This window comes from Acomys minous, assembly GCF_964271855.1.
Source record: "Acomys minous genome assembly, chromosome: 3".
NCBI lineage: Eukaryota > Metazoa > Chordata > Mammalia > Rodentia > Muridae > Acomys > Acomys minous.
Genome location: NC_140485.1, coordinates 132,989,598 through 132,999,380, shown reverse-complemented (window position 1 = coordinate 132,999,380; position 9,783 = coordinate 132,989,598).

Here is a 9,783-nt window from a genome sequence, read left to right as displayed (position 1 = left end):
AGCCGGGCAGCTGATCATTTTGATATTCCGCAGGATGCCACACTGGTCCATTACATTGATAACATTATTCTAATTGAGCTTGGGGAGCAGGAAGCAGCGAGCATATTAAATACCTTTGTAATATGTATTTAGTACCCTGATTTAAAAGAAGAATGTTCTGTAGGCTTAGGAGCCTACCAATTTGGTTAAATTTCTAAGGGTGCTATGTTTTAGGACAGGTAAGGACATCCTTTCTAGAGAAGGGGACCTGTGTCTGTACCTTAACAACCCCACCCTTGAGTAGAAAGGCTAACATTGAGTTCACCCTATACCTATTTCCCCAGTGTAGTGCAAGCTTAGATGCAGGCAGAGTCGGCTGCCAAACTCTGCCAAGACAGGGTAAGCAAGTCCTCAGTAGTTCCTGCTTCACAAACATGTCTGTCAGATATATTGAGCCAGAAGGATGAAAATGATGCTTCAGTGTTATAGAGAATTTTGGGTGACTGTTCAGGCAGCAAACTGTCTCTGTCATCCTCTCATTTGGGAAGCTGCTAACCTGCCCTCCTTGTGTACTCAGGTAATCAATTTTATTCCTTCTCAAGTCTCTGGTGGGGTTGAAGACCAGGTAGTTTAGTTTTGCAATTAAGCTTAGCTGTTTAGGGGTTAATATATTTTTAGGTCTAGATAGATGTTTTAAGTTGATAATAATGAGATATGATAGTGATTTACATTCAGAATTTTAGACTCACCAAGACAGGAAAGATGTTTTTCTTTAAGGCTGCCAAGTACAAATAGCCAAAATACTATAAATGTAACATTTATATAATTCCTGATTGTTTCATGGTTCTTCTTGCTTTAGGCTGTTTATTATGTATGTGTGTGATAATATAAATTCATATGTAAAAATGTTTAATAACCCCCCAAAAAAGAATTGGAGGTGTCAATTTACTAGACTAATGCTTAGTATTCTTGAATTAACTGCTGCAGCAATGTGCCAAAGACAAGACCGCTCAGCTAGCTTGCTGCCCACTTGGGTTCATCCACCAGGTGAGAAGTCCACTAGCAGTGAATCTGCCAGTAGAGAAAAGCAACTTAGGTTCATGGTTGCGGGAGTTATTGCTGTTATTTAAAGTTTCCTCCACTTACGTTCTAGATGACTTGTATTTAATTTACTTTTTGTGTATAACACGTGTGTATGTGGGTGCAGATTGTATTTGTGGTACACACAGGGCAATGAAGGGTCTCCATTCTTGTCTCCCACATTGTTTGAGATGAGCTCTCTTTTGTCATTTACTGCTGTTTACTCTAGGCTAGCCGGCCCATGGCCTTCTGGGAATTTTCCTGCTTCCACCTTCTATTTGCCCCTGTAATGTGAGATTAGGGTTGAGCATTGGCGTGGACAGTTGTACATGGGTTCTGAGGCTTGAGTTCACGTCCTCATAATTATGTGATGAGTGCTTTGTTTACTGAGCTGTTTTCCTATCTCCCAGACACCTTGTATAAAGAGCATATGCCTGACTAAATTGTAGTTTTCAAGGAGTGTGACTGGAATTCTAGCATAGCCCAGGTGTTGGTGAGCTACCAGAGCCTTTGTGCATACCGTCAGGAAACCTACACAAGTAGCATGGGAAGATAAGGCCCTGGAGCCTCAACAGTTCACCAGAAAGAATAAACAACAGGAAAGCGGTAACTCCAAGACAGACAAGGACTTGTGCTGAGAGTGATGAGAAGTGATCTGTGATTGCGAACACTGCCTGCTGAGGTCACTTCAGATCCTGGCCTTTAGCAGAGTAGACCTTGTTGGAGGATTTGTTCACATCACCTTGTTTTGGTTCTTGTATCTACCATCTTGTGTCTACCACTCCAACCCCTTCCTACACCCCAACACCAGGTAGGAGAGACAGAAGGTTAGTGGGGAGGGAAAGGGTTGAGATCTTTTTAGAGTACTTCCTGCTGACTAGGGGCTGTGAGTTCCTTAGGGCAAGTCCAGTCTTCGTCTTGTTAGGATAGCTCCAACTTCTTATGATCTCTTTTCCCTTGACCACTTGACAAACCAGTAACAGCAGGATCAGGAAGCAGCAAGGGAAACAGCTGCCTTTCCTCTCTTAGGGCTCTGCTGTTTTATACCCTCTCTAGAATCCCCATAATTAAACTATCTTCAGCTGGCAGAATCACGCCCGGGCAAGAGGATATACAAGGCAAATAGATTGCTGCTGTGGACAATCTGAAGCAGTCCCATATCCCACGCCTGGGATTAAAACAAAAATATGTTTACATAACATAACTGGGTTTTAAAAGATGAACATTCTCACTACAAGACCTACCATAGACCCAGAAAGTGTATGGGAAAGACAGACAAGAGCCTGGGGGTAGAATTAACTGTTCATCTTTTATGATGATAACTCAATAGATAATGCCTGAGGTAGCAAAATTAAGAATTTGGGGTAGGAGACATGGCTCAGGGGTTAAGAGAACTGAACATTCTTCCAGAAGACCTGGGTTGGGTCCCAGAACTGACATGGAAGCTTACCACTGTTGGTGTGTAATGCCAGTTCTATGACATCTAATGCCCTATTCTGGCCTCCCAGCTCCATACATGCATGCAACACACAAATATGCATATGAGCAAAAGCACAAAAGAAATGTTTTTAAACATCAAGAATGAATGGCACTGTAGAGATGGCTCAGAGGTTAAGAGCACTGGCTGTTCTTCCAGAGGTCCTGAGTTCAATTCCCAGAAACCACATGGTGGCTCACATCTATAATGTGATCTGACACCCTCTTCTGGAGTGCAGGTGTACGTGCGGGCAGAGAGCACTGTATACATAATAAATAAATCTTTTAAAAAATTATCAAGATCTTCAGATAATTCAGAAGACCCAGGTAGAAAACATTGCTGCTGCGTAAACATCTCAGATTTGGTAGGACCCTCAAATCATACAATTTAAATCATAATCTGCATCATAACAACTGTCCATAAGTGGATCTAAGTCCTCTTTATCAGAGTAGTTATGTGGTTCCTTCATTCTTGCATTGGTATTAGTTTGTTCATATTTTAGTGACTTTTTTTGGGAAAAAGTATTCCAAAAGCTCATTGCATGCATAGTTTGTAAATTTGTAAATTTTGTGTTCCCTCCCATCAAAATTAAAAATTATTTTCATGCAAGTAAATCTTCAAGCAAAAACTTAGACATAAGGCTTCTTTCTAAAAACATGTATGTGTAAAGTGGGTGGTGGTGGTGCATGCCTTAATTCCCAGTGCTTGAGAGGCAGAGATAGGCAGATTTCTGAGTTCGAGGCCAACCTGGTCTACAGACTGAGTCCCAGGAGAACTAGGGCTAGACAGAAAAACATTGTGTAGGCTCAATTTTCTTAGCAAATATATTTTATTACAAACTTATTAACTGAGAGTACCTCACTTATAACCTGACTAACTTAAACAATAGGAAAAGAAGAGTAAAGAATACAGTAATGAAACTATAATGATATCAGTTCCAAGGAACAATTGTCCTGGTGTAATCAGCAGGATTTCTTCTTCTGGAACCTGGAGCAACCGGAACCCGGAACCTCAGCTGGAGCACGAAGCCCCAAAGCCTTCCCTCAAGTGGTTCTCTCTAGGAGTGTCTTGAAGTGGAGCAATGAACAGCCAAAACTATCCCAAGTCTCCAAAGGCCCCACCTCTTGTTTTTGGATCACATTTATGCCTCCTCTCAGAGTTCGTTTAAGGATGGTTTACAGCTGTTTAATAACCAACCTCCCCCACATAGGGGTTTGACTTCTAACGGGATAAACATTACCTGCTCTCTCACAAGTCTTTTTCTTATCACCTACTTGTGATCTAAAGAAAAAAACATATTTATCTCTCCTTCAAACTTGTCCTGGAAAAAACAAAACAGCAAAACCAAAAACCCAAAACAAAACATAAAAAGCCGGGCACAGCATGATGGCTTATGCCTGTAGTCCCAGAACTCTGAGAGGTAGAGGCAGGCAGATCTCTATGAGTTTGAAGCCAGCCTGGTCTACAAAGTGAGTCTAGGAAGCCAGGGCTACACAGATAAACTCTCGTCTCAAAAACGAAAAATAAGATAAAATAAAAAGTATGTGGTATGTGTTTGTGTGTGCACTCATGCATGCTCATACATGTGTGTATGTGAGCGTGTTCCTGTGGGTACTCACATGGAAGTCAGAGGACAAATTTCTGGAATCAGTTCTTTCTTTCTACCTTGTGGGTTCCAAAGGTTGAACATAATTTATCAGATTCGGTAGCAAGTGCTTTTACCTGCTGGCCTAGACATAAGCATTCCTAAGGAGCATAATAGTACAGGACAGCAGATACTGGAGGGACTAGCATTAATCAAGAAAAACAGAGGAACCACTAAGCAGATAAATTAATCAAAAAGGAACAATTGCAACAGCCACAGTGACAGTGGCAGAGGGAGGCAGTAGCGGGCAGGGGAAGAGTGACAGGAGGACCTTGTTTCCTGGGATTGTCTTAAGGAGGATACATCTATGAAGATCTGCCTTTCTGCTAACTTCGCAGTTTGAAGGAGATAGAAAAAACACAAAATCAGAGAGGGGTGGAGTTTGTTTGTAGAGGAAACATGGAAATGCATGTGAACAAAGCCCTGTTCTTTCCTTAACACGGCATCGTTTTGTTTGCTCCCCAGACTCAGTGCTGCAAGTTTAACCCTGATGCCTCTGTGTCGATCTGCTGCTCAGTGGTTACAGCTTTGGGGCGGGGTGGGGGGTGGGGGGGGTGTTGTCCGTTATCGTCTCCTTCCCGTGCAGCCGCCATCAGTTGACTTCAGGGCTCAGTGTCTCTCATCTAGGAACCAGATGATATCTTCCCATGACTTTCATGTCCCTATTTTTTGGGGGAACTGAATGATGCCACCTTCCTGTCTCACGCATGAAGCCCTATGTGGTCATAGGGCCTTTAAAGGGGTAATTAAGGACACGTGAGCTCCTGAAGGTGGAGGCTATATTAGCTATTTTTTTTTCTGATAAAAGGACATGACCAGAAGAAGCAACTTCTAGAAGGAAGTGTCTATTTGATCTTATATTCACAACAAGAGGATCCATTATGGCAGGAGAGGCATGGCAGCAAGTGGCTAGAGCAGAAAGCTGAGACATCACATCTTCGCTGACACACGGAAGCAGAGAGTAAACTCAGTACACGGGGAGGAATATAAACTCCCAAAGCCCATCCTAGTGACCTACTTCTTCTAGCAAGATAACACGTATTAAAAGTCCCGTAACTGCCCCAATCATCACTACCAAGTAGGGACCATGTGTGAGCTAGGCATAGTTAAAAAATTTGACACAACATAGGACCTTGGAACAGACGACAGAAAAGCCATTGCTATCCTAGGCCCAAAGGAAAACAGAGTAGTCACTAGAACTCAGACTATATAGAACGGAACATATTGTGAGGGCATCCAAATCAGCCTGGGTCATTATGGCAGGAAGCATCACAGTGTGCAGGCAGACATGGTGCTGGAAAAGGAGGTGAGAATTCTACATCTGGATCTGTAGAGAGCAGGAAGTGCATGTTACACCAGACTTGGCTTGAGCATTTGAGACCTCAAAGCCCACCCCCAAATGACTACCCTCGCTCTCTTTTCCTTTGCATCTAGGATGCTAGTCGCTCTTCTATTGTCTATGCCAAGATCCTACATTGTGTCAAATGTTTCAGCTATGCCTAATTCACACTTTGTACTCTGACATTTTGGAGAAGCGAGAAGCAAGCACACCTCACCTCAAATGGCCCTGATGTACTGTACATCACCTGTGTTTCCTTTGGTAACAGATGCAAATATCTATACCTTGCATGTATAGGCCATTTACTTTGGGGAGATATGCCAAGTTGAACGCCAGATATGAACTTCAGTTACGTAAAAGTAAATTAGACCATGATATTCCTCCTGGCTACAGTGACTAATGAAAGGGGTTTGCTGAGCACATAAGGTAAGACCTTCACCTGGCACTTTTACATGTATTATGGATAAACCAAGTATGTTCTGTCCCTGTTGCTACTAATAGCCTACAAACAGTCACGTGAGAAGAAACCCAGCATGTGAACATCAGAACAGACAACAATATGAAGATTACATGAGGAAGCCAGCAGTGAATTTTGTAGCATACCTTTCTGGGTTTTCATGAGCTGATAATTGCTTGGTATAGCTTTTGTTAAGAGTCAGTTGGCCGTTCTCTCCTTGGGTCATCATGGGTCTGAGCTTAAATTTGATTTTATAATTCTCATATTTTTTTCCAGCTTATCAAGAATGGATAACCAGATCAGCCAGGAAGGAGAAGCTCACTAATAAGAATAATTCCTCCCTCTCAGAGATTCCGGAAAGGGTTTCCAGTGGCCCGTAAGCCTTGTGCCAGTGAGCTTATTCAGCCATTCTAGAACATATGTTGAAGGAATCTAATTAAGTTCTTCATGTCACATGACCTCTTCCATTTGCAAAGTCATCTGTGGCCTGACATCATTACTGGCACCATTGTTGTATAAACAAATGCTCAGCTATAAACAGTTCTTTAGGAAATTTGTCATTCACAAGACTGGACAGAATGCTGATGGCCTATGGGATTATCTTTAGAAATATCTCAAAAATGTTATAACCTTTTGAAAAAAAAAGGCAGATGATAGTCATGTAAGAAAGGGTTCCAATCCAACTAGGCAGAGACACCAACCAAAGGGGACTGTAGCCAGCGTCACATGGTCTCAGAAGTTCACCTAGCAAGGGACTTCACAAACCTGTTAGCCTCTCAGGATCCACTTCAGTCATGAAATAATGCACACAAACTCCCAAAAGTACAGCTGTAGAAGAAGTAATTCTGAGATGCTAAAATCTTGACTAAAAAGAAAGAAAGAAAGAAAGAGAAAGAACATTTTCTCCCACTTTCCACCATGAGACATGAGATCCTCTTGGGCGGATCATCCACTGAAAATCAGGACTTCCCAGAGATGCAGGTAATTTCTGGTGAGTTTGATATTAATCTAACGGTGTCTAATTTCTAGTACACATTATTCATGTATGAGCATGCATGAGCTCATATTAGTAATTCATACAGCAATGAGTGCCTTTTTAGCACATATAAATACAGTTTTATTCAACAAATATTCATAAGTAATTTTATGGGTTGAGTATTCTAAGTGCTGAGAATATACAAGCTAACAGGAAACAGCATCTGCCCCAGAGAAACTCATATTTTAGAGCTATTGGATAATAAACTATATAAATGGGTGCACATTGTTAGAACTAAGAACTAAATACTGCTAAGTACAGCAGAATTGTCAAAAGCAGAGTGGAGAATATTTTTAAAATATATTTTATTAATTTATTCATATTACATCTCAATTGTTATCCCATCCCTTGTGTCCTCCCATTCCTCCCTCCCTCCCATTTTCCCTCCACTCCCCTCCCCTATGACTGTGACTGAGGAGGATTACCTCCCCCTGTATATGCTCATAGGGTATCAAGTCTCTTCTTGGTAGCCTGATATCTTTCCTCTGAGTGCCACCAGGCCTCCCCATCCAGGGGACATGGTCAAATATGAGGCACCAGGGTATGTGTGAAAGTCAGACCCTAGAGTGGAGAGTATTTTAAAATGTTGTACAAGGCATTCAGAAAAGCCTTCTCTAAGACAGTGATTGCCTGATGAAAAAGACTTGGGGGAAATGTTACTGTATTAGCCATGACTAATACTCAGAGTTTAATGTCAGGGCAGGGGGAGCACTCAATAAGAAGATCTTGAGGCAGGATCTTGCTCCATGATCTTCAGAAACATGGAGGCATGCACGTGGTTGCGGAAGAGTGAGGGGAGGCTTGCAGCTGAGGATGGTTAACGGGGAGGTCGCAAGGAAACATGTAGAATTACACAGGGATCACGAACACAGAACACTTTGGAGGGTTTTGAGCAAATGAGTGATGGTACAGTTTGAATTCATTTTAAAATTATTTGTAAAGTCCTAACTTAAAACGAGAAAGTACTTTTGATGAGGTTATAACATATTAAAGAGATCCAACTTTCAGAAGAGAAATGTCTCAGTTTTAACTATAGCATTTGCAGAGACCTGTTCAACTCAAGGTTGTGTCTGGCAGGGCAGTATGGTTTTTTGTTTGTTTTGTTTTGTTTTGTTTTTGTTTTTGGAAAGGATTCTTTGTAGGAACTTCTTTCTCTTCTCTCTCCTGTATCACAGAATCCAGAAGTCTAGAGATTACATTTCCTCAGCCTTCTCCCCCTGCATATTTGGATTTAACTCACATTCTGTCCTGCTTTGTCAGAAGGCAAGGAGAAGCTAAGAAATTCTCCCTCCAGCTTCCACGTGGTTCACAACAGGACCAGCTCAGAGCCTGGCTGTGTAAGGCAGCACTTGCTGCAGCGTCCTGACCTCTGGGTGGCAGCAGCCACCTTTGGAGGTCTATGTGCACCTGGGCTCAGCTTCCTGAAAGCTATGGGCCTCACAAGAACAACAGCCCTGGACTCTCACAGAAAAGCTAGGATCTTGTCCCTGCATCATACCCTCGCCTCGCTGGTGTTTTTCTTCCTGACTCTTGACTGACACATTTCATAGCAGGTAAGTTCTAGAACTCCAAAGGTGGGATGCTTGTCATTCGATTTGCTTCTATTTGTAAAGAGGTGATGACCTCTTTAGGTTTCTAAAGTACCTTAATTACCTGAAGTAAAACACAAAAACAAAACAAAACAAAAGCAGTAAAGAAAATAATTTAGAACATCAAGTTGCCTATGGTTGTACCTTCCTGTGGAAGAAAGGAAGTGAGAGGTACAGGGAACATCACTTACTTCTGACCCATGGCTCAGACTGCAAACCAGGAAGCTTATTATTCAGATCAGAGCATTGTCTGAGATCCAGAGACCCTCTGAGACAGTGATTCTCAGCCTCTCTAATGCTGCGACCCTTTAAAACAGTTCCTTATGTGTTGACCTCCAACCATAAAATTATCTTCACTGCTATTTCATAACTGTAATTTTGCTACCATTATGAATCCAAATGTAAACATTCATGTTGAACGGTCTTAGGCACCCCCTGTGAAAGGGTCATTAGACAGCCCGAAAGGGATCGAGACCCGGAGGTTGAGAACCACTGCTCTAGGCTTTACTTACTCATTCCTGGTGTCTGTGACACCCCATTGAGGCCATTGTCTTGAAAGAGGAACCCCAGTTTTTTAAAGCAGACCAAGAGACTGTGGCTAAACTGTTAGCTTGAGTTCCACCCGCACACTGCAAACAAATCCGTTTTTAATGCCATTAAGATCAGGTGGGGACATGGGGAGAAAAGACCTACTTGTTATAGAATTCATGTGCTCATATGGGCAAAGATGCACAAGTGGTAGGACTTTTGAGAAAGTGTATTAAAAAAAATTAAACTATGGTAAATTCCCCATGAGCATTACCCCACTTATATAAAGTGGCCATGACAGGAACAGCAATGGTCACTTGCTGATTTCATGTTGACATGGTAGGTAATGTGTCTAGGACACGTTGTCCTAGACGGGACAGGATGTCTAGGGCAGGATGATGCAGGCTTAAGAATAAAGCGAGACTGAAAATAGTCTTCAACATTCGGCCCGGCCGCAGGGCTGTGTGAGGAACATTCTACACACAGTGGGTCCCTGTGAGAAGAAAGCAAGGGTAGAGAACCAACCGCTGGGGTTTGTGAAGGAGGGACTCAGGTTCCTGCCTAGGTAGGCGCTGGTCATACTGTGATGGTTTATTTTGGGGAGCAGGGTTCTAAGCTCAGCCGGGCTATTACAAAGGGGAAAACTTAAAATT